The sequence below is a fragment of the Jatropha curcas genome, chromosome 6 (assembly GCF_041381405.1).
Source record: "Jatropha curcas cultivar XTBG-Jc1 chromosome 6, XTBG_Jcur_1.0, whole genome shotgun sequence".
NCBI classification, from domain to species: Eukaryota; Viridiplantae; Streptophyta; class Magnoliopsida; order Malpighiales; family Euphorbiaceae; genus Jatropha; species Jatropha curcas.
Window position 1 is genome coordinate 16853722 of NC_143156.1, and position 26935 is coordinate 16880656.

Consider the following 26935-nt stretch of genomic DNA (forward strand, 5'->3'; position numbering starts at 1 on the left):
CCTTGATTTTCAAGGACCATTCTGTCTTCAGCCTTCTAAGCTTCTGTTTCACTGGCTTAGCCTCAGGGTATACCGGAATCTTATGCACCACTATTGCTGGGTCGATTCCCGTGATGTCACTTGACTTCCACATGAAGCAATCAGCAAATTTCTTCAAACATTCACTGACTTGTTCCCTGTTCATACAATCAGATGCAATGTATGTATGTTCATTTTCTTCTTTGCCAATCATTATTTTTTCCTTTTCATTTTTTATTTCATTTATTTGATTATTTTTTCTTGGAAATGCTTGGAAAGATAGACACGCAGGGTAGTCAAGAATTTGCAAGCATTTATTGATTATGACGGAATCGTCTTCAAAAATTACATCGAATTTGAAATCTGGATCTTCTAGATCCGACACAGACGACTCAGAACTGGAACTGGACTCTGACTCGGTTTCAGACTCGGGGTCAGACTCGAACTCAGTACAGGACTTTATTACAGATTTTGACTCTTGGTTTCACTCGGGAGGGGGTCTATCAACAGTGCGATCCTCCTCGGCGTACCAGTTGGTGAGAGGTCCTCCGCTTGGCTTGATTAGGTTGAGCAAGTCTCGATTCTCGTCACTTCCGGTGATAACCGCAACCTCGTCAAAGAGACTAGGCTGCATGAAGTCTTCCGCCTCCAGTTCAGTTATGGTTTCGGGCTTGTTGCCCCAAACATCCGAGAATATTTCTAACCCAGGCAACATCTTCTTAGCAGTCGGGCAGCGGAATGGTTCTTGGAAGCCACGATAAGGAATCGGTTCTCCCGATTTGCAGAAGTAACCATTCAGAGTCAAGAGGTAAGGCCGCATCTGTATGCTCTCCTTCCTTCCCCTTCTACCTCTTTCAGCCCGGTCTTCGTCAGTAGGCTCGTAGCCTAGTCCATAGGTCCCCTCATTCACTGGACACTCCCAGGCTTGCAGTGCGAGGTATGTTTTTCCGGATCTTGCCATAATCATTCCTAGCAGATATGACATTTTCAGCATCAGAGGCACTATGCAGTTTATTTGCACTATCCCGAAATCAAAGAGAATTCAAGAGCTTGCAGTCTTTCCCTCTATGAATTGCACGGTGTCATATTGAAATCCAGAAAGGGGTAAATTGGCAGTTTCAGGGTTAACCTCAAAGAGAGGCTGGCCCTTTGGCTTTTTCAGCTGGCTGTAGTCATCCCCTTGAATGGTGATAACTTTGTCCTCATAGGGAAACTTGACCTTTTGGTGCAAGGATGAGGGTACTGCCCTAGTGTGATGTATCCAGGGTCGGCCCAGAAGCAGATTGAAGCTAGTCGGTACATCAATTACCTGGAATGGGACTTCCATCACAGCCGGCCCAACTGTTAACTTCAGCGTAGCAACCCCCAACACTTCCCTCCGGGTACTGTCATAAGCTTTCACTATTTGGTCCGATGGAGTGAAATCTGTTTCCTCCAACCCCAGATAGCTAGCTACCCTTAGTGGGCAGACGTTTAGTGCTGACCCATTATCAATGAGAACCATGGGCACAGTTTTGTCTCTGGTCTAGACAGTGACATACAGGGCGTTATTATGACTACCTCCCTCCTTGGGTAAGTCGTCGTCAGAAAACCCGATGCTTTGCATTTTAGACGATTGGGTGAGGGTGGATACTAGCACTTCAGGGCTAACCTCCACCGATGTTTGCAGTTGACTCAAAGCCTTGCAAAGAGCTTGGCGATGAGGAAAGGATGATGCTAGAAGTTCCCAGATTGATACCTTAGCTTGTGTCTTTTTTAGCTGTGCAAGTACTGGGTCTTCCTTTAGCTCCTCTACCCTTTGGTAGGGTTTATTTTGGATTTTGTCCAAGACTAACGGTTCATATTGTCTCCCGCTCCTGGTTATAGCATCAAGTTCTTCGGTTAGGTCATTCAGATCCAAGACACAGATGTTATTCATTTCTAGGAACAGTTCGAAAGGATCGATCAGTTCCTGGTCAGCTACAATAGCACTTACCCCATGATTTGGTAAGGGATTAGTGCTAATGTTTGGCTTACTTCTCGGAATAATAGAGCCGTTGTCCACCAAGTCTTGGATACGGTTCTTAAGCGTCCAACACGCCTCAGTCTTGTGCCCATACCCCCGATGGTACTCACAGTATTCATCAGCTTTGTAATTTCTTGGTAATGGGTTTGGTGGTGGCCTTGCTTCCAAGGGCTTGATGTAGTTGGCCTTGACAGCCTCTCGGAAAACCAAAAGGATTGGCATCTTGAGATCAGTATAGGTTCTTCTGGACTGATTGCCATTCCTCATGTTCCCCACACGCAAAGGGTTAGTGGGGGTGATGCTTGCCACTTCGTGGACTTTACTAGCTTGGCTAGGTTTCTTGTACTTTGAGGTTCCTGAGTCTTCTTTCAGTTGCCCCATTTGAATCAGATCTTCTACCTTCATAGCAGTGGCAATGAGCGACTGGAATGTTGGTAGGTACTGGGTTTGTAGTTGGTGTTGGTAGACAGGTTGCAGGTTTTTTATTATTATGTCCACCTGTTCTTGTTCTGAAGGCCGGTTAATCATTTGGGCGGCCTTGGCCCTCCACCTCGTAAGGAACGAGGAAAAGGGTTCATTGCTTTTCTGCTGGGTGGTTTCTAGTTCTCTTTGAGTGACATCCACCTCCATGTTATAGTGATATTGTGAATTGAAGGCATTACAGATGTCTTCCCATGTTTTCATCTTAGAGCGGTCCAGGCTAACAAACCACCTCAAAGCAGCACCGGTGAGTGATTGTTGGAACAACTGAGCAAGGAGCTCGCTGCTCAATCCAAACGGGTTAAGGGCACCCACATACATTTTCAAATGAGTTTTAGGACAAGTGGTTCCATCAAATTTGTCCATGTTGGGCATCTTGAACTTGGTTGGCAGTCTTGCCTCGGGGAACAAGGACAAGGAGTCCATGTCCACGACTTCCTTATGGGTTTTGAGAGCAGTGATAGATCTTTCCAGGAGTTTTAGTTTCTCTCTCATTCTCTGAGCTTCCAGCTCAGAAGCAGTTTTGGAGGGCATATCATCCAGGTTCAGGGCAGGGTTTGTAGGTTCAGCAGCAGGACCCTGATTAGAGGTAGCAGGTCCACTTCCCCCAGTCGAAGTCCCATTTCCATTATCGTTGCCCAGCTCAGCTATCAGGGCAGTCCTTTGGGCAGCCAATGCCTCATTCATTCTGACCTCCATTCTGGCCTCCAGTTGTTTGATGAGGGTTTGGATATCGGCTAGTGAAGCCATTGATGCAGGTGGGGTTGTTGGAGTTGCAGGTGAAACTGGTGTAGCTGGTGAAGCTGGTGAAGCTGGTGATAGCACCATAGGTGTGATTGGCACTTGGGTAGGCACTCGGATTGTGGGTACCTGTAAGGATAAGGGTAGCTGGATTAGGTACAGTGATTGGTGTATCAGGGTAACTGATGTAGATCGACTCTTTTGTCCAACTGTGCATGAATGAGAAGAGTGTTTCATGCTCTCTTTGTGTTTATCTCATGTTTATGATATGTCGTGAATGCGCATAACAACACGTCATAATCTATTTAATGGTATGGGTCACATCATTGGGTGCATACAGTCCTAAAGGATAGGTTCTATAGGCTATGACTCAAATAGAGAATCGGCTTATAAGGGACCCTTGAACCTTGAGTATGGATATACCTAACCACATGTGAAACAAAGAGTTTCGCGTGGGTCCAACGGTACGCATACTCATGGGCCACCCCCAAAAGGATTAGGGGCGGTTTGTGGTAACAGAGAGGACGCTTTGGCTGTCCGTCGACATAATCAATGAGACCTGCCGATCAGCGCTACTTGCTATCCAGACTCAGAAGTTTGAACAGAGAGAGAAGAAATTCATTTGACATTCATTTTTTATGCAATGGAGAAAAGGATTCTCAATCGTGCAAATAAATCAACAAATTTAAATGTTTTAATCAAATTTGTCAATTAAATTCAAATTTCCCCTCATCAAGTATTCTTAAAGAAAGAACACTCGATTTATGTCAAGGTACCCTGCAAAACAAAACATAGTAAAATAATACCCTAACGAAGGGCAGGTTAGTCTATGCAGCAATTGTAGTCCACTTATGCAAAATGATTACATGTTCTCCACAGTGAAGTCGCCAAACTGTGAACCCCTCCCCAAAACATCAACGCATATGAATGCAGGAAGAAATGCACGTGAGTGTGTGAGTCGCCACCTTGTTTAATTATTTTAGGGTAAACTAGGAAAAAAACCCTAAGTGTCTCCAATTTTTAATTAACCTAATTATTAGATTAATTAACCCAATGGTAAAGCATGGTCTACGAACCCGAGGTGGATCCCGAGACTATGTCATGCTGATGAACTAACCATGAGAATGAATGCTTTGCAGGGTGATTAATGTAATTGGACCAATGAAATGTTTAAGTGATGTTGACTTGCCGCTCGGGGTTAAATCCCAAACGTGCCTACGTACTTCCGTTTGAATGGAAGATCAAAGTCCACGTAGTTCGATAGGCCTTCTTCGAAGGGCTTTGAATGGGGATGCTTTATGCATGAGTGTGTGTATGCTTTGTGCATTTTGTTTAGGCATTTTGCCAAAGATTGATTGTTTTAGGCATTTGATGCCAAAAATGTTGATTTTAATGGCTTTTAGCCAAGAAGATTTAATTTAAGCAATTGTTGCCAAAAATTGATGTGAATTAGGCGATTGTCGCCAAAATTTGATTTATTTGAAGGCTTTAAAGTCAAAACATTGATTTAGGCAATTTATTGCCAAAAAATTGATGATTGGGCGATTGTCGCCAAAATTGGTTGATTTAAGGCAATTTATTTGCCAGAAGTGATTAATTGAAGGCTTTTAGCCACAAAATTGTGATTTAAGCGATTTGTCGCTAAAAAAAGGATCAATCTCACTTATAGGCAATTTGTTTGCCAAAAGTGATTAATTGATTTATAATGTAGGCCATTTATTGCCAAGAAAACCTGTTTAATTAAAGCTTTTTAGCCACAATTATTGATTAATTGGACTTAAGCCAGATTTGTTCGAAATAAAGGCGATTATACCATAGCTATTTAATTAACTAGGTATTTTAAGCCAATATTGTCGGATTTAGGCTTTAATACCATGATTATTTATTAACCGGGCATTTAGCCTAAACTTATTTATTTGAGGCAGTTTATTTGCCTAAAGATGTCATGAATGCATTTATGCAGTTATAGAATTATTAGGAGTAGAAGAGAAGAATGTATGAAATGCTAAAATTAAATATGCAGAGTTTAGTTCATGTACCTGATTTAATCGACGGCCACTTTTTAACTCCAGGTTAAGCTCCTCGTTAAGGGAATATTAATTAATTTAATTTTAAATGACCAAATAACAAAGCAAGAAAATAATAAAGCTAAATAAAAATGCAGAAAAGCAGTAAAGAATCGCAAGGAGCGTAAGGGAGAAGGAGCGTCCGTCAACACAGACTGAGTGAGGAAAACAGAAGGCCCGGGGCTGCTTTTATAGGCAAAAAAAACGGACTGTTTCGGCGGCCGGTGGCCGGGCCACCGAAGGCAGGCGGCCTGGGCCGCCGGACGCAGGGCGGCTGGGCCGCCGGAGGTAGGCGGCCTTGGCCGACGGGGACCGGCGGCTGGGCCGCCTGAATCCGGCGACTGGGCCGCCGGAGGCCAGTGGTCGGAACCGCCGTGTCTGGTGGCTTTGCTAATTTCTTGTTCCGGAGGCTTTTCGGGAGTTCCGGACCTCCAAAAAATATTCCGGGACCAGTTCTGCAATCATCGTAATTTTTCGGACGTTTCAAGTACCATATTGGCATACTTTCGGTAAACTTCCAAAATGGCCTTCGGTCCGACTGGACTGTTTGCAGTCCAGGAAAACTGGCTCTTTGAGCCTCAAAATTTGAGTATTCACGAGTACGTAGGCACGTTTGGGGTTTAACCTCGAGCGGCAAGTCGAAATCACTTAAACATTTCATTGGTCCAATTACATCATTTACCTTGCAAAGCATTCATTCATTGGTTAGTTCATCAACATGACATGGTCTCGGGATCCACCTCGGGTTCGCAAACTATGCCTTAAACATTGGAATAATTAATCTAGTAATTAGGTTAATTAAAATTGGAGTCAACTTAGGGTTTTTTCCTAGTTTACCCTAAAATAATTAAACAAGGTGGCGACTCACACATTCACGTGCATTTCTGCCCTTAGTCATATTCATTATATGCCTATTTTTGGGGGAGGGGTTAACACATAGAAGAAATTATGGACGTCTTTATGGATGACTTTTCTGTTTATGGTGATTCATTTGAAGATTGTTTGAAAAATCTAGATCTTGTATTGTCAAGATGTGAAAGTGCTAACTTGGTTTTGAATTGGGAGAAATGCCACTTTATGGTGGATGAGGGCATTGTTTTAGGGCACAAAATAAGTAAGGAAGGAATCCAGACAGATAGGGCAAAGATAGAAGCCATAGAAAAGTTACGACCTCCTACTACGGTTAAAGGTATAAGATCTTTTCTAGGCCATGCAGGATTTTATAGAAGATTTATAAAAAATTTTTCTATCATTGCTAAGCCTCTAACTAACTTACTTGTTAAAGATGCATCTTTTGATTTTTCTCAAGAATGTTTGAAAGCTTTTAATACTTTAAAGAAGCCATTAGTAAGTGCGCCTATTATAGCAAAACCCAATGGGGGATTACCATTTGAAATAATGTGTGATGCTAGTGATGTTGCTGTTGGTTGTGTTTTAGGCCAAAGACATGAGAAAAAGTTGCATGTGATATACTATGCTAGCCATGTTCTAACTAGTACTCAAATGAATTATACAACTACTGAGAAGGAAATGCTGGCCGTGGTATATGCATGTGACAAATTCAGATCATACTTGTTAGGAGCCAAAGTCATAATCTATACTGATCATTCTGCATTGAAATACCTGTTTGTTAAAAAAGATGCAAAACCACGTCTTATTCGATGGGTATTATTATTGCAAGAATTTGACATTGAAATTAGAGATAAAAAGGGTTCTGAAAATTTAGTCGCTGATCATTTATCACGTCTGGAAAATGAAGGACCAATAGGAGAAACTACAATTATAAATGAAAGTTTTCCAGATGAGAATTTAATGTTAGTACAACATGTTCACACACCTTGGTATGCTGACATTGCAAATTTTCTAGCTTCTAACATCATACCTCCAGATATGACTTATGCACAAAAGAAGAAGTTCTATGCAGATGCTAAAAATTTCTTATGGGATGAACTATTCTTGTTTAAGATATGTATGGACGGTATGATTAGAAGGTGTGTAGGGGAAACAGAAATACAAGATATACTTATGCATTGTCACTCTAGTCCATATGGAGGGCATCATGGAGCAAATAGAACGGCTTCAAAAGTTTTGGAAAGTGGTTTTTATTGGCCTACTCTATTTCAAGATGCTCGTATATTTGTCTCTCGTTGTGACAGGTGTCAAAGGGTTGGCAACATAAGTCGGAAAGATGAAATGCCTTTATCCAACATACTCGAGGTAGAGATATTCGATGTATGGGGAATCGACTTCATAGGACCATTCCCTATTTCACAAGGTAAAAATTATATCTTAGTAGCTGTCGACTATGTTTCCAAATGGGTGGAAGCACAAGCTTGTGTCACAAACAACGCCAATACAGTGGTCAAATTCTTAAAACCATTATTTACCAGATTTGGGGTTCCAAGAGCAATCATAAGTGACAGAGGTACACACTTTTTAAATAGATCTTGTGAAAGCCTTTTGAGGAAATATGGAGTACACCACAAGGTATCTACCCCATATCATCCACAAACTAGTGGTCAAGTGGAAATTTCAAACCGTGAGCTTAAGTGGATTTTGGAAAAAACTGTTAATTCATCACGAAAGGATTGGTCACTTAAACTCGATGATGCACTCTGGGCATATAGAACGGCATTTAAGACACCAATTGGGATGTCTCCATACCGTTTAATTTATGGCAAAGCATATCATCTACCTCTAGAATTAGAGTATAAGGCATACTGGGCGATAAAGTCTTTAAATTTTGACTTAAGCAAGGCTGGCTACAAAAGGAAACTGCAGTTAAATGAACTTGATGAGATCAGATTATTAGCATATGAAAATGCCAAGTTGTATAAGGAAAGAACTAAGAAATGGCATGATAATCAGATTTGAATCAAATCATTTAAAGAAGGAGACAAAGTGTTATTATTTAACTCGAGACTACCCCTATTTCCTGGAAAATTGAAGTCAAGATGGAGTGGACCATTTGAGGTAATCAAAATTTCAGAACATGGAGCATTAGGGTTGAAAAATCTATCTAATGGTACTACATTTGTGGTCAATGGACAACGGTGTAAGCTTTATTTGGGTAATAGAATTGATGATCCACCGCAGGTAACATTTTGAATCAACACAATCGGTATGTACAATATAAATAACTAATTAATATATTTTGTTTATTATAAACCAAAAAAAAAAAAAGGTAAAACTCATCAAAAGTGAAGTATGCAGGAGAAATTTATTTTTACAGGGAACTGAATTCGCGAGCGCGAATAAAGAAGGCGCGGGCGCGAATATTGCAAAAAAGAGACAGAAGCTTTTTAACCCACATTCACGATCTCGACATTCATCTGCGCGAGTGTGAATTCTCCTCAAAGGAAGTCAGAAGCTTCAAGATCCCCATTCCCGAGCGCGACAAAAATAAAGCGCAAGCGCGAGTTCTCTGCAAAACAAGTCAGAAGCAAGGAGATTCCCTCTCGCGATCGGGATAATATCAAGCACGGGCTCGATTAGGACACAACAGAGGACAAAGGCAAAGCGAGAACCATTCTCGAGCGTGAATTTCAGACGCGATCGCGACTCCAGAAAAAATTCCTGGTGCGATTCCATAAATTTTTGGCGCAACTTCCTAACGGTCAGAAATTCTCAACTGCCCTCTCACATTCAAATCGATTCTTCTCCTTCCCAAGGCATTCAAACCTGCAAAAACTGTAAGTAACCTTTCAAATCCAATCAAAACTCTTCCTTTTCAACTTCCCCATTAACTACTCAACCCTATCTTTCCCTAAATTCATCTATATCAGAAATTCCATTCCCCTCTTTACAAACCCCCAAACTCTGTCACTACAAAACCAATTCCCAGCAACCCTCTTTTTCTGCATATTTTGAACGAAATATCTCCATCCACACTCACACCATGCCATTCAAGCAAAAAGCCAAGAAGAACAAGGAAGGATCTTCATCCTCTGCACCAGCACGAAGAGATTTGGCCACCAGATATAAGGCTCCTTTCCCCATATATAGTATGGAGGAAGGAGAACGCTACACCCGCCTTGCCAAGTGCAATTTCACAGGTATGTATCTTCTTGACCAACCCTTTTACAAACTACTGGCATTTTAGAGAAAGTGCAGGAATACTTGAAAACTCTAAATTTTGAAATATTTAGTCAATTACAAATTCCTGAAAATGCTAAATTAAGTTTAGAGTTGTTGACTACTATTGATTGGGTGGATGATAATGAAATGGCCATCAAATTTAGAGCGGATGGAGAGGAATTAACTGTGGGTTATGATAAAATGCAGGAATGGTTAGGATTCCCCAAAAGTGGATGTGCTTCTAAACCAAAAGGTTGGAATGCATCTTCCGTTTGGGAAATACTAACGGGGCAATCAACTTTTACTCCACGAAATGCTGGAAATAAATGGATTAAAGATGAGAGTATTTTATACCTGCAGAAGGATTTGTGTTATGCCTTGTTTGGACGAGTGGAAGCATCCAAAGTCCAAACAAGAGACTTGTTTGTGTTGGACTGTATTTTGCAGGGAAAACAAGTAGACGTTGCAGGAATCGTGCTCGATACAATATACAACGCCTCTCGTCATCAAGGCAAGGTTACTTTAGGAGTCGGTAGTATGGCACCTATCTTGGCATATGTTGCTCGAATGCCTATTCCACCTTATCAGCCCCAACCTACAGACACTTTTCGGTATATGGATGGCGCATTCTTGAAAAAGACAGGTTTGGTTAACGAAGTAAAAACTGGCAGTACAGTAAATTATCGTTGGAAGCCATGGGAAACAAGAGTCGGACAAAGCGATCGTAATGAAGGAACCTCTGATGCACAAACGCAAAGACAGCAGAAAGGCAAAGTGCGCCAGTCACATCATCTTCTCATGCCGAAGAAGAAGAAGATGAAGTTGCTGGATGGAAGCAAGTGTTGGGTAAAGTGGAAGCTTTACAGCAATCACAGGAAACCTTGCAAGTTACTGTTCTTGACATGCGACAAAAACTGCATACAATCCAGAAAAACCACGAACGAATGGAACGGAAGTGGATGAAATATTTCCACCATCAAAACATCGAATTTACTCCGTCGCCTCCAGGTTCTCTGGAGGCCTAAGGTTTTTCTATCCCTCTTTAGTTTTCTTTTTATTTTTCAATATTGTTTGTGTGTTATTGCATGTGATGTGTGTTCTCTTTGCATTTCTCCTCCCACAATGAGGACATTGCGTCTTTTAAGTGTGGGGGAGACTTACAAGATCTCAGTTCATTCTCATTTCATTATATATATATATATTAAAATAAAAGTGTGACAATTAAAAAAGTCAACTTCTTTGCCTTAGTTCAATGTTTTAGTCTCTACATGTTGATTTGTTTGTATTTTGCTTGTTGAAATAGAAGTCTTGAATAATATACCATGATTATAGAGATTGAATGCTTATATGAACTTAAGTATTAATATATTACATATGACATTTTAAACCTTTCAAATAGCACATTTTAATCTTTAGTTAATTATCTAGACATTATCTTTTGTTTTAGAGAAGCATGAATCCTGCCTTGAATGAAGAATAGGAAGAAAATGAAAATTAAATACTTGTATGTTTCAAATCAATAAAGGATGAAGGTATGTTCAAGAGAGAAAAATATACGATAGGGGGAATAACGGAAAATCCGTTTTAAAAAGTAAAAGTGGTATGGAGCATAAAATGCAACCACTTATCATTTACATTCCCACATACCTTGAATAAAAATGATAGCACAAGAAAAATGATAGCAAAAGAAAAAAATTTGTGGTATGGAGCATAAAATGCAACCACAAAAGTAAAAGAAAAAAAAAGAAAATAATAAAGCAATGAAGTGGTATGGAGCATAAAATGCAACCACTTAGTGAGATAGAAATAAGACTACCTAAAAATGCCTTGAGATAAGAAACAATACATGTATGCTATCTAACGTACTTCCTATTCTTTGCATTCTAAGGATGGAGAATTGCCTATCTCATATCTTAAAATGACTAGATTTCTTATACTTTAGATTTTTGTTTGCTATATTGAAATTTTTACATGTCATATTCATTCACACTACTTGGTTCATAAAATACATAAATCTCTTATCTTTGGTAGATTACTTAAGAAGTCTAAATCAACGAATAAAAACAAACATGATCAACATGAAGTTCAAAAAGAAGGAAAAATATTTTTGCTTAAGGACAAGCAAAGAGCTAAGTGTGGGGGAATTGATAGCCTCGCAAAGCGGGCAAATCTTGTTATGTTATTTTAATATAAATTGCATGAATGCATGATTGTTTTTATATATTTTACGTTTGTTCGTGTTGTTTTGTTTCAAAGTAATTTTCAGGAACACAGTTGGAGCAAAGATTTGTTCTATACAAAAATAGGGCCAAAACAAGTTAAAAAAATGGAAGAAATCCTTGATCCAGCCCTCGCGCCGCGAAGCAAGTCGCAACAAAGAAAAACGCCCAAGTCACGAGCGCTACCAGAGGTCGCGCGCGCAACCTACACCCAGAAAAGGCAAGTCGCGAGCGCGACATTAACATACGCTGGCGCGAAAAGCAGGCCTGAGAGTCAGAAGCATTTGGAGCAGAAGTCGCGAGCGCACCTCCCATCTGCACTGGCGCGAGCAAGCACTTTTGAGAGGCAAAAGGTTTGCCAGCGAAGTTCGCGAGTGCGACTTCCATATGCGCGAGCGCGAAAAGAACTTTTGAGAGGCAGAAGACTTTGGAGCAAAAGTCGCGAGCGCGATCTTTACAAGCGCGAGCGCGAGTCGAGATTTCCAGAAGACGTAATTGATGCCTTTTCATCTGAAGATCATATCTTTCCATGCAAGGGTCGGGGCTCTTCCCAAGAGAAGTCACTTCAAACACCTCTTGGCCAACCAATCACTACCAAAACCACCATCACTCTCCTCCTCTATAAATAGCAATCAAAGTGAAGCAAAGAAGAGACAGATATATAGAGATTCATAGTAAAAATTAGACTTAGAATCAGAAACACTTAGATTGTATTAGGAGAAGTGTGTTAGTAGTACTTAGAGCAAGATTGATGAAAGTCACTTGTTATTGATTGTGCCAAAAACACCAAGAAGTTCCTCGAGGTGTGACGCCCTCCGGAGGCTTGAGTTAGATTACTTCTTTCTCTTGTTTTATAGACTTGTTGTATGTTGTTCTTCATAACTCTTCTATGCAAAGCAACAATTTCAATTGGTAGCATTCAATAAAAATTCCTTAAGTTATCTTTTGGTCTTTGTTTAATCAAAGTTACTAGATTATATTCTCAGAAGGAAATAGTTTAGTAAAGATCAAAGAGATTTAATTCATTGAATTGAATTTACATATGCACATTTCACTTATTTCTGTTGAAATTAAATCTGTCTTATTGAAATAATCAAAGAATAAGAATTAGGTTTAATATTTAACAAGATAAGGTTTTTATTATATGTAGAAATACATATAATAGATAGTATAATTCTATACTGAGAAGTTGAATTACATCTTACCATATGTGATTAAAGAATTCTTTATTGTATGTTACAAGCTTTTGCATAGAAAAGAGAAAATCCTGTGTATGATCAATTAGTCTAAGTATTTTACTACACACTTGTCTTTATGATTAATTATTCTAAGTATTTGGCTATACACTTGTCTTTAAATTTAATTAAACATTAGCCTTAGCATAAATAAAATTTAATCATTCTTGTATTCGTATCCCTGTAAACACATACCCAAGAGTAAAGTAGCAAGTGAACTCAACCCATTCCTCGTGGGATCGATCTTTTATTACTACGTTGTGATCCGTATACTTGCGGGAACTCAAAAGAGACGCAACAGTGTCCTCAAGTGGTTCTAGTAAGAAGGGAGAAAAGCTTTGCCTCTCCACCTCGTAAGGAAGGAAGAGAAGGATTCTCGGGCTTCCTGTTTGGTAGTCTCCATATCCCTCCTAGTAATGTCAAACTCCACATTGTAGTTGTACTGCTAGTTGAAGACATGCAGATCTCATCTACCAGGTTCTCTTCTTGGCATTGTCCAGGGCGACCTCCAGTATAAAGCAGCTCCAGTGAGAGACAGCTGGAAGAACTGAGCAAGGAGCTCATTGTTTACATCAACAGGAGTGCACCCACATACATCTTCAGATGAGTCTTGGGCCAAGTGGTACCATCAAACTTGTCCATGGAAGGCATCTTGAACTTAGCTGGTAGCCTTGCCTTTGGAAAGAGTGGGAGAGAGTCCACATCGATAAGGTCCTCATACTTCTTAATGCTCTTGAGGAACTTTTTAAAAGAGTCCATCTTCTCCGTCATCTTTTTCACCTTGGGAGAGGTAGAGTCATCCCCTATCTGGCTCGGGGTAGCAGTACCATTAGAAGTGGCCCCTATCTCAGGAACTGACCCTCGAGCAATCTGATCACCGTTGGGTGGGGCATTCGGTTGTTCATTTGATCCCCCAGTCTAATTTGGAGGAGTATCAGCATTTTGGCTTGCAATTATCAAAGTCCTTACTTCCCTAGCTGCTTCGCCTGCTTCTTATTATGATGGTGATGTTGGCATGGGCATCAAATGTTGTTGTCCCGTGGCCAACTCGAAGGGGCTGATGACCTATTCGAACATGAGATATAGCTGGAAAATTGTGGTTTCTCACTGAGTGGTGATAGTATTCTGAAGGGAGTTATTCTGCTCAGTCAACATATTATGGAAGTGGGTTTCTTGATCCCGGAGCATTTCTTCCATCATGGCCCTAAGATCAGTAGGTGAAGCCATCATTGTTGTGTACTCTGGAAGAAGCCAACAAAGGAGGTATCAGTATACAATTGTGGGTTCGGTTTTAAAGGCATGCATGGTTAGGATTTTGTAACTCAAGTCGGTGTTTAAGGTTTTAAGGATGATTAAGGCGCATAGATTAGTGCTTGAGGCTTTTGGTAATTTGAGTAGTGCTCAGGTTGGTATTTGAGGCTTTTGAGATTGGAAAAAGCAATGCACTAGCCAAGATTTGAGGGCATGACTCGGGCATTGCCCCCAATTTAGGGATTTGTGAGTGCTTGGTCTGATTTAAGGCTTTTTGGTAAATAAGGGTACTAGATCGGTGTTTGAGGCTTTTGGTAATTTGGGTAATGCTCAGGTCGGTGTTTAAGGCTTTTGGTGAGTGAAGAAGCAATGCGCGAATCAAGATTGGAGGCCATGATTTGGGCAATGCCCCCTATTTGGGGATTATGGGTGCTCAGGTCAGTGTTTTTGAGGCTTTAGGTATTTAAGGTGCTCAGGTCGGTGTTTAAGGCTTTTGGTAAGTGGAAAAGTTTTAGTCGAGCACATTTCCTCGAGTAAGGACCAGTGTTTGGTATTGACCACTAGTTGGTGTTTAGGTTGACCACTCGTTGGTGTTTAGGTTGACAACTAATTGGTGTTTAGGTTGAAAGATTGCTCTTAGTCTATAAAATGCTCGAAGGAATGGATGTTATGCCAAAATGGTTTCATGATGTTTTGGGTGCATATAATCCTCAGGATCGGATCTAAGGTCATTACAGGCTTTCGGTGGATTGGTTTAAGGGTCCCATCTGCTAGAGTTAGAATATACCTCGTCATTTGACCATGTCGTATTAAATGGAATGATTGGTACGCCAAACCCTTTATCCTATCGTAACGAACAGAGGTGCGCAGGATTGGGTGAGCAACTTTCTCAACCCGGGGCAGCTGTAAGGAAGATTGCCCCTAAGTGATAATAGCAACTCAGTTTGCTTAATTCTAATGACGGGAAAGGATCCCAAATGATGCATCTGAATATATGCAAAGGCGATTTCTTAATTAGACCCAAACCGGAGATTCGAAGCCTATTTGGTAGTCCTCTTATTACATCTTTTACTTTAAAAAAATGTTTGAGTCCCTAGCTGAGTCGCCAACTGCGAGCCCCCTTTCGAGCGCCATTGGAAAGATCCGAAGGACGAAGTCAATCCAAACGGGGAGGAACTCCTTCCGGTTCCTTTTGTTGATTTTGATTTTATATTGATTTGTCAGATTATAGCTCTATTTAGCACGTAAGTGATGTCAGGTTGGCTCTTTGGAGCGCTTTGACAAGTGTGTGATGTGATAGAGTCACCACCATACTTTTTTTTAATTTTTGGGAAAAAGATTAAGGAAAAAACTCCATGTTGGACTCCATTTTCAGTTTTGCCCTTTTGGATAAAATGTACTAGCCTCGAATCATTGGGTCCGAGGACTAGGTTTTCAGCTTCTTTCGAATGAATAAACGGTTTGGGTCATAATTAAGGAATAAAAAATTAATGTTTTGCATGAATGTCAGTTTATCGATGCATGAACATAATAGTAATGCATGACAATATCAGAAATATGGTGCATTAAAAGCATAAATAATTAAAAGTGTGTAATTCGAAGGGAAGCCTGGCTCTAGCCTCGTTTATCGAGGATCCTAGGTCATGCAAAACATTCCCCTAAGTCTCAACCAGTCAATTTGATCGGGGGCCTGCTACCTAGGCTGAAATCAGTAGGTATGCCTTCATACCTCATTTGTATGAGGGTCAGAGCGCACGAAGTCCTACCATCAATTAGGATGGTATGGTTTTAAAGGTGCCACTCGGGGAGTAGGCTTGAAAGGTTTGCCGGGCGGACCAGGCTTAGTTTGAAAAACTGGTTTTATCAATTTTACCGGACGGATTGATCTTAGTATACCGAACGGACTAGGCGTAAAGCATGCTAAGTACCGGACGGATCAGGCTTGATAGTTCATATGGTGCCGACCGAACCAGGCTTAATTGATAAAGTTTTGAGTTTAGTGTTTATACCTTAGTGCCTGTGACATGGCCGGATTAGAGCTCCACGGTTATAACGATCAAAGAGGTTGAGTCTTCCTCTAAATAGAGCTTAGGTAGGGCACGAGGACCCGAATTATAGTCTTATATTTTACTAGCGTTAATTAATGCATTATTAATTAATTCTTAAATTAATTAACTAATAGCTTTAGTCTAAGGAAGACTAAAGTGTAAGTGAAAGTCGAAAGGATCGACTTTTGAGTACCAAGTCGGGCCTTAACTCAACTAAGGAAGAAGAGCAAGGTCGGACTATATTGCCTTAGAATCGTAAAAGGGAGAATGAGAGTCGTTGAAGCTTGAGAAGCGCTCAATCAAGCAACAAGAGGTGGTTTGGAATGAGGGGGAGTGTGCCTTTTATAGGTAAGGGAGTGCTGACCCAGGGCAAAAATTGGTGCCGAGGTCCTCTAACTCGGTGCAGCCAAAATCGGTATCGATATAGGGGTAATCGATGCCGACACTAGGCTTTTTGGCACTGATCGTGGCATTTTACCATTCTGCCCCTGCTCTTTGGTTATAGGATTTTCAGGCTTCTGGAGGTTCGTTCGAGGCCTAAATGATGCCCGATCGAGCTGATTCTCACACCGTTGATACCATGGCAGAATTTCCTAGAGCTTGTGTTGAAATCATGGTCAACAGGGATCGACTTGCTTGGCAATATTCAATGACGCGTTTGTATTCTGTGAAATCAGCTTATCCGTTTTTAGATAATTCTTCCTCAGGGTTTTTGCGGGTTTTATGGAAGATCATTTTGTGAATACTCAAATTTTGAGGCTCAAAAAGCCTGTTGGTTGACTTTGCTACAGTAAATTTGACTGTGCTACAATGAATTTGCTACAGCAAATTTAATTGTGCTACAGTGCATTTGCTACAGTAAATTTGACTCACAAGGCTCAAAGAGCCAATTTTCCCGGACTGCAAACAGTCCGGCCGGACCGGAGGCCATTTCGGAAGTTCACCGGAAATATGTCAATATGGTACTTGAAACGTCCGGAATTTTACGAGGATCGCGGAACAGGTCCCGGAATATTTTTCGGAAGTCCGGAACTCCCAAAAAGGCTCCCGAAGCGAGGCACGGTGGCCACACCGGCCACGGCGGCGCTAGCCCACGCCAAGCGCGGGCGGGGCCTGGCGCCCAGCGCGGGCGGGGCCTGGCGCCCAGCGCGGGCGGGGCCTGGCGCCCAGCGTGGGCGAGGCCTCTCGCCCCGCGCGGGCGAGGCCTCCCGCGGCGCGCGCGGAGCGAGGCCTCTCGGCCGCGCGCGGGCGAGGCCTCCCGCGCCGCGCGCGGGCGAGGCCTCTCGCCCCGCGCGGGCGAGGCCCCTCGCGCCGCGCGCGGGCGAGGCCTCTCACCCTGCGCGGGCGAGGCCTGTCGCCCCACCGACAGGGCGGTAGGTACCGCCGAGCCTGGTGGCAGCTACCGCCCAGATTTTTGAGCGGTGGCTACCGCCATGCCAGGCGGCAGCTACCGCCCGGGACCCGAAAATGGCCTATAAATAGGCCATTTTCAGGCTGTTTTTGGCACACCTTGTCCGTTTTGACGGACGAATCCTTCTCCCTCTCACGCTCCTTGCGTTTTCTTTACCGCTTTTTGCATTTAATTTAATTTTTTATTGCATTTTATTGTGATATTTGACATTAAAATTAAACAAATTAAAATTAATTAATATTTCCTAAGCGAGGAGCTTAATCGGGAGTTAAGAAGCGGTCGTCGATTAAATCAGGTATGTAAACAAAACTCTGCCAATTTAATGTTAGCACTTCATGCATATTTCTCTTCTACTCCTAATAATTCTACAATTGCATAAATGCATCCACGTCATTATTTTTTTTGGTAAATAAACTGCTTTAATAAAAACAAACATGATTAAGCTTAACGCCCGATTAATTAATAATTTGTGGTAGTTAAGCTTAAATCCGACAATATTGGCTAAAAGAACCTAGTTAATTAATAACTACGGTTCAATTGTCTTATTTCGAATAAATCTGGCTTAAGTCCAATTAATCAATAATTGTGGCTAAAAACCTTAATCGATCACGTTTCGACAATAAATTGTGATTAAGCTCGAACGCCCGATTAATTGATAATCGTGGCATTAAAGCCTAAATCGCACATTTTTGGCAAACTAATTGCCTAAAACAACACATTTTGGCCAAAGGCCTTAAAATCAACCATTTTGGCGACAATCGCCTAAATCGCACATTTTTTTGCAAACTAATTGTCTAAAACAACACATTTTGGCCAAAGGCCTTAAAATCAACCATTTTGGCGACAATTGCCTAAATCGCACATTTTGGCAACAATTGCCTAAATCAAATCATTTTGGCTAAAAGCCATTAAAATCAACATTTTTGGCAACATGCCTAAAAATCAATTAATCTTTGGCGAAATGCCTAAACACTCATGCACAAAGCATACACACACTCATGCACAAAGCATACACACTCATGCACAAAGCATACACACTCATGCACAAAGCATACACACCCATGCATTAAGCATATCATTCAAAGCCCTCTAAAAGAGGCCTATCGAACTACGTTGACTTTGATCTTCCATTCAAACGGAAGTACGTAGGCACGTTCGGGATTTCACCCCGGATGGCAAGTCAAAATCGCTCAAACATTTCATTAATCCATCATTCACCTTGCAAAGCATTCATCCATCGGTTAGTTCATCAGCATGACATAGTCTCGGGATCCACCTCGGGTTCGTAGATTGTGCCTTAATCATTGGGATAATTAATCTAGTAACTAGGTTAATTAAATGGAGTCACTTAGGGTTTTTTCCTAGTTTACCCTTAAATAATTAAACAAGGTGGCGACTCACACACATCACGTGTATTTCTTCTCATTCATCATATGCATCACATGCCGGTGATATTTTGGGGAGGGGTACACAGTTTGGCGACTCTGCTGGGGAAATTATGTAATCATTTTGCATAAAAGTGGACTACAATTGTTGTGAAAAAACTAACTGGCCTTTCTTTAAGGTATTATTTTATTATGCTTTGTTTTGCAGGGTACCCTAATACGAATCAAGTGTTCTTTCCTTAAGAATACTTGATAAATCCGGACTTAATGGAAAAATGTGATTAAAACATTAAAACTTGTTGATTTATTTGCACGATTGAGAATCCTTTTCTCCATTGCATAAAAAATGAACTTCAAATGAATTTCTTCTCTTTCTGTTCAAACTTCTGAGTCTGGATAGCAAGTAGCGCTGATCGGCAGGTCTCTTTGATTATGTCGACGGACAGCCAAAGCGTCCTCCCTGTTACCGCAAACCATCCCTAATCCTTTTGGGGGTGGCACATGAGTATGCGTACCGTTGGACCCACGCGAAACTCTTTGTTTCACATGTGGTTAGGTATATCCATACTCAAGGTTCAAGGGTCCCTTAATAAGCCGATTCTCTATTTGTGTCATAGCCTATAGAACCTATCCTTTAGGACTGTATGCACCCGATAATGTGAAGCATCTCATCAAAACAGATTATGATGTGTTGTTGTGTGCATTCACGACATATCATAAGTATTGGGGTAAACGCATGGAGAACACATAAGATATTCTGTTAGTCATGCACAGTTGGACAAAGAGTCGGTCTACCTCATATCAGTTACTCTGACACACAATACCGCCCACTATACCCTAATGCCATTACCCTTACGCTTACAGGTACCCCCTGTTCAAGTGTCAGATACACCTACAGTGCTATCACCGACCTCACCAACTTCAACTGCACCAATGGCATCACTAGCTGACATCCAAACTCTCATGGAACAAATGGAAGCTAGAATACAAACTAGGATGAATGAGGCATTGGCTGCCCAAAGAGCCTCCCTATTAGCTGAACTTAGTAGTGGTAATGGAAATGGGGCATCGGTTGGGGGAAACGGTCATGCTACCTCCAGTCAAAGACCCGGTGCTGCATCTGCATCCTCAAATCCTGTCCCTAACTTGGATGACGTGCCTTCCAAAACTACTTCTGAATTGGAAGCTCAGAAAATGAGAGAAAAACTTGAATTGTTGGAAAGGTCCGTTACTGCCCTTAAAACACACAAAGAAGTGGTGGACATGGACTCCTTGTCTCTGTTCCCCGAAGCAAGACTGCCAACCAAATTCAAAATGCCAAACATGGACAAATTCGATGGAACTACTTGTCCAAAAACACACTTGAAAATGTATGTGGGTGCCCTTAACCCGTTCGGATTGAACAGCGAGCTCCTTGCTCAGTTGTTCCAACAGTCACTCACCGGCGCTGCTTTGAGATGGTTTGTCAGTTTGGACCGATCAAAGATGAAAACTTGGGAAGATATCTGTAATGCATTCAATTCACAGTATCGCTATAACATGGAAGTGGATGTTACCCGAAGAGAACTGGAAACCACCAAACAGAAAAACAATGAGCCCTTTTCCTCGTTCCTTACGAGGTGGAGGGCCAAAGCCTCTCAAATGATCAACCGACCCTCTGAACAGGAACAAGTTGACATAATAATCAAAAATTTACTGCCTATCTACCAGTCTCAGCTTCAAACACAATACCTACCAACGTTTCAGTCGCTCATTGCCACTGCTACGAAGGTAGAGGATTTACTTCAAATGGGACAACTGAAAGAAGATTCGGGAGCCTCAAGATACAAAAAACCTATCCAGCCCGGAAAAGTCCACGAAGTGGCAAGTATCACCCCCACAAACCCTTTACGTGTGGGAAATATGGGAAACACGGGAAGCATGGGAAACATGAGAAACGGCAGTCAGTCAAGAAGAGCATATACTGATCTCGGCATGCCAATCCTTTTGGTATTTCGAGAAGCTGTTAAAGCAAACTACATCAAACCTTTGGAGGCAAGACCACCACCTAACCCCTTACCGAGGAATTTCAAAACCAATGAATACTGTGAGTACCACCAAGCATATGGGCATAAGACTGAGGCATGTTGGACTCTTAAGAACCGCATCCAGGACTTGGTAGACAATGGCTCAATTATTCCGAGAAGCAAACCGAACATTAGCACTAACCCCTTGCCAAATCACGGGGTAAATGCTATCTTTCATGACCAGGAATTGATCGATCCTTTCGATCTATTCCTTGAAAGGAACGAAATTTGTGTCCTAGATTTAAATGACTTTGTCGAGGAACTCGATGCTATAACCAGGAGCGGGAGACAATATGAGCCGATAGTCTTGGACAAAGTCCCAAATAACCCTTACCAAAGGACAGATGAACCAAAAGAAGACCCAGTACTTTCACAGCTAAAGAAGACACAAGCTAGGGTATCGATTTGGGAACTTCTAGCAGCATCTTTTCCTCATCGCCAAGCTCTTTGCAAGGCTTTGAGTCAGCTTCAAACGTCGGTGGAGGTTAGCCCCGAAGTGCTAGTATCCACCCTCACCCAATCTTCGAAGACTCAAAACATCGGGTTTTCGGATGATGACTTACCCACTGGAGGAGATAGTCACAATGATGCCCTCTATATCACGGTTCAGACTAGAGACAAAACTGTGCCCATGGTTCTCATTGATAATGGGTCAGCATTAAACGTCTGTCCATTAAGAGTAGCCAGCTGTCTGGGTTTGGAAGAAACGGATTTCATGCCATCTGACCAGATAGTGAAAGCATATGACAGCACCCGAAGGGAAGTATTGGGAGTTGCTATGCTGAAATTGGCAATCGGGCCAGCCGTAATGGAGGTACCATTCCAGGTGATCGATGTGCCCACCAGTTTCAACCTGCTTTTGGGACGGCCATGGATACACCGTACCAAAGCAGTACCCTCCTCCTTACACCAGAAAGTCAAATTCCCTTATGAGGGTAAAATCATAACAGTTCAAGGAGATGATTACAGCCAGCTTAAAAAGCCAAAGGGCCAGCCTCTCTTTGAGGTCAACCCTGAAAGCGCCTACTTTCCCCTCTCGGGATTTCAGTATGATACTGTGCAATTTATAGAAGGAAAGACTATGAACTCCCAAATTCTCTTTGATTTTGGGACGGTGCAAATAAATTGCATAGTGCCTTTAATGTTGAAAATGTCTTACCTACCAGGAATGGCTATGGCAAGGTCCGGAAAAACATACCCCGCACTGCAAGCCTGGGAATGTCCAGTAAACCAAGGGACTTTTGGGCTGGGATATGAGCCTACTGAGGAAGACCAAGCTAGGAGCTCTAGGAACAGAGGCAGAACAATGCAGATGCCATCACACTTTTTAACTTTGAATAGTCACTTCCGCAAATCCGGAGAGACAATTCCTTATCACGGTTTCCAAGAACCATTTTACTGCCCGACCGCCAAGAAAGTGCTACCTGGATTAGAGATATTTGCTGATGTCTGGGGTAACAAGTCTGAGGCAATAGCTGAGCTGGAAGTAGAAGACTTCATGCTGCCAAGTCTCTTTGATGAGGTTGCAGTCATTACGGGAAAGAAAGAAAATCAAGACCTGCTGAGTTTGATCAAGCCGAACGAAGGACCTTTCACCAACTGGTATGCCGAGGAGGAACACGCTGCTAATGAACCCCCTCCCGAGTCAAACCTAGAGTCAGAGTCTGTAATCAAGTCCTGTACTGAGTCTGAGTCTGACCCCGAGTCTAAAACCGAGTCAGAGTCCAGTTCCAGTTCTGAGTCGTTAGTGTCGGATCTAGAAGATCCAGATTTCAAATTCGATGTAACTTTTGAAGACAATTCTCTCATAATCAATAAAGGCTTGCAAATTCTTGACTACCCCGCGTGTCTATCTTTCCAAGCATTTCCAAGCAAAAATAATGAAAAAGAAATAAATGAAATAAAAAATGAAAAAAAAATAATAATTGGCAAAGAAGAAAATGAACATACATACATTGCATCTGATTATGTGAACAGGGAACAGATCAGTGAATGCTTAAAGAAGTTTGTCGATTGCTTCATGTGGAAGGCGAATGACATCACGGGAATTGACCCAGCAATAGTGGTACACAAGATTCCAGTTTATCCCGAGGTTAAGCCAGTGAAGCAGAAGCTAAGGAGGCTGAAGACAGAATGGTCCTTGAAAATCAAGGAGGAAGTTGCCAAGCAACTAGAAAACAAGTTCATAGAACCCATTGCCTACCCGACATGGTTAGCAAACATTGTGCCAGTGCCGAAGAAAGATGGCAAAGTCAGAATGTGTGTAGACTATCGGGATTTGAATAAAGCATGTCCGAAGGACGACTTCCCCCTGCCGCATATTGACTTGTTGGTAGACCGAATGGCGGGACACGAGATGGTCTCCTTGACCGATCTTGCTGTTGGATATAACTAAATAATGATGCATTTTCCAGACAAAGAGAAGACGGCATTCATCACGGAATGGGGAACCTACTGCTACAGGGTCATGCCTTTTGGGCTCAAAAATGCCGGGGCAACCTATCAAAGAATGGCAACGACCATCTTCCATGACATGATTCACAAAGAAGTAGAAGTGTATGTCGATGATATGGTCATTAAGTCAAAAACAGCTGACAAACATGCAACCGCACTTGAGAAGTTCTTCCTTAGACTTCGAAAGTACAATTTGAAGCTCAACCCGGCAAAATGCCTATTCGGAGCTACATCCGGTGTATTTCTAGGGCATATGGTCAGCCAGAAGGGCATAGAGATTGACCCTTCAAAAGCCAAAGCCATTATGGAGATGCCGGCACCGAGGACGGAAAAGGAAGTCCGGGGTTTCCTAGGAAGGCTACAATACATCAGCCGATTCATCAATCAATTGGCCGACACTTGTGGTCCGATTTTCAAATTGCTCAGAAAAGGAGTAGCCGTCAAATGGAATGAGGATTGTCAGAAAGCTTTCGACCAAGTCAAGCAATATCTGTTGTCCCCGCCAGTTTTACAGCCACCAAGGCTGGGAAAGCCTTTGCTGTTGTACCTATCGGTGACAGAAGAAGCGATGGGTGCAATGCTAGCTCAACAAGCAGAAGATACAAGGGTAGAAAATGCCGTGTATTACCTCAGCAAAAGGATGCTAGAATATGAGCTAAAATACAATAAGATAGAGAAATTGTGTCTGGCTCTAGTATGGGCTTGTACAAAGCTGCAGCACTACCTCTCATCTTACACCACAAATGTTGTTTCTGAATCGAACCCCTTGAAATTCCTTATGGAGAGGCCGGTTCTTGATTGTAAGATGGCTAAGTGGGTGTCAGTACTCGCGGCTTATGATTTGAAATTTGTGCAACGGAAAGCGGTGAAAGGCGGAGCCTTGGCCGATCAATTAGCAGAATTACCGGTCGAAGACAAAATGCCGGAGGTAGAATTTCCTGATGAAGACTTGTTGAACTTGGAAAGTGAGGTCTGGGAAATGTACTTCGATGGAGCTTCGAACTACCATGGAAACGGGGTTGGAGTCGTATTCAAAACTCCTTGTGGCGAATACATTCCGATTGCAGTCAAATTAGATTTCGACTGCACAAACAATGAAGCCGAGTATGAAGCTTGCATAAAGGGGTTAGAAGCAGCCCTGGAAAAAGAGATAAAGGTCCTCAAGGTTTTCGGAGATTCTAACTTAATAGTCTCCCAAGCTTTAAGGAAATGGAAAATTAAAGAAGAGCGTTTGGTTCCTTACCTACAACGCTTGGACGAATTGGCTCAGCAATTTGAGGATTTATCTTTCCACTACTTGCCGCGAGCCAAAAATCAGTTCGCAGATGCTCTGGCTACTTTAGCCTCCATGGTCGACGTGGGAGGAGACCAAGTCATTCGACCTCTCACTGTTCGGCTATAGAAACAGCCAGCACATGTCATGAATTTGGTGGATGACAAGCCCTGGTACTGGGATATACAGATTTATCTTCAGAATGAAACTTACCCGGAGGGATCTACCAAGACTGATCAACGAACATTGAGGCAGCTAGCATCCGGATACTGGCTTACTGGGGGAGTTCTGTATAAGAGGAGTTCGAGTGGCCTGCACCTAAGGTGCGTGGACGAGGGAGAAGCTCAAGCCATCATGGGTTCCTTACATAATGGGGAATCTGGCCCGCATATGCACGGGATAGCCTTGGCTCGTAAAATCGCAAACCTAGGTTATTACTGGTCAACTATGACTGCAGATTGCGTGAGGCACGCGCAGAAGTGCCATAAATGTCAAATCTTCGCTAAGTTGCAAAAACAGCCTCCGGTCAATTTGAATCCTATTGCTTCTCCATGGCCCTTCGCAACTTGGGGCATAGACGTGATCGAAAAAATCCACCCGAAGGCCTCTAACGGTCATCAATTCATCCTGGTTGCTGTAGATTATTTCACTAAGTGGATCGAGGCAGCCTCTTATTCAGTTCTAAATGCCAAGAAGGCAGCACAGTTCGTTCGTACTAACATCCTTTGTCGGTACGGAACGCCTTTCGAGATCATCACAGATAATGGGTCTCACTTTCAGAGTGAATTTTCTAATTTGTTGAAAGAAACGAGAATTCAACATCATAAGTCCTCGCCCTATCGTCCACAAACAAATGGAGCTGTAGAAGCCGCGAATAAGGCCATAAAAGTCATTCTGCAGAAGACGGCTAAAAAGCACAAAGCTTGGCACGAACAGCTACCAAATGCCTTATGGGGATACAGGACTTCAATTAGAACACCCACCGGAGCAACTCCGTATTCGTTGGTATATGGTATGGAAGCAGTATTGCCTATTGAGCTGGAAGTTCAGTCAGCAAGGGTTATCCAAGAAAGTCAGATCAGCGAAGCAGATTGGGTGAAGAATTATCATTTGCAACTTTTGGGTATGGATGAAAAGCGGTTGAAAGCAATCCACCAAACCCAAGTCTACCAAAGAAGAGTGGCACGGCATTTTAATAAGAAGGTCAAAGACCGAAAACTAGAAGAAGGCTGTTTGGTTCTGAAGGAAATTAGGCAGCCAATTCAAGATCCACGTGGGAAGTTTCGTCCTCATTGGGCTGGCCCCTATGTGTTGAAGAAAGTATTGTCCGGCGGAGCCGTCATTTTAACTGATTTGGATGGTTTAGAATTTGCAAATCCATGTAATTTAGATCAGTTAAAGAGATATTTTGTATAAGCATTGCATAATGTAAAATGAACTACATTAGACCTGATTCTCTTCGAAAAAAAAGAAATTACATATCGGAGATATGTAGGCAGCCCTCATTGGGCACGGTCTAAACATTAATAAAAATCATCATTTCATCATTCTTTCTTCTTTGCTAATAAAAAAAATAAACAAAAAAAATAATAAAAAAAAATATATAAAAAAAAACAAAGAAAAACCCGCTAAGTCGAAAACCCGAAAGGGCGACTTAGGCAAAAGTCGGGGCCCGCTAAGTCGAAAACCCGAAAGGGCGACTTAGGCAAAAATGGGTAGCTCGCTAAGTTGAAAACCGGAAGGGAGCTTAGGCAAAAATTAGAGCTTAAAGGAATAAAGTTGGAACGTGCTTGGAAAGCTTAAAGTCAACAACACTACATAAAAAAAAATAAAGCAAACAGTACAAGCAAAAAGCCAAAAAAAAAAAAAAAATAAAATCCATGAAACAAAAATACATCTCAAACCAAAGAATAAAAGCCTATCAGAGTCTAGGTGGCCCGTCGCCTCCGTGGGGCAACGTCCTCCGAGTCATCCCTAGCTGTTGAACTCTCTCCAGCCTCGCCTGTCCAAGAGGTCAACACAAATCTCCTCATCAATCCTAACCCCCTCACCAGTGTCAGCCTGAGTCCAACCCTCAAGTGCACTCAGCAGTGCGTTCCTCCTCAGCTTTTCAACCGGCCAGACAGCATTCACGAACCAGGCCCGATACTCAGGAGAAGTCTGAATACCAGCAGGGATTAGGTAAAGGCCTAACCATCTGATGATC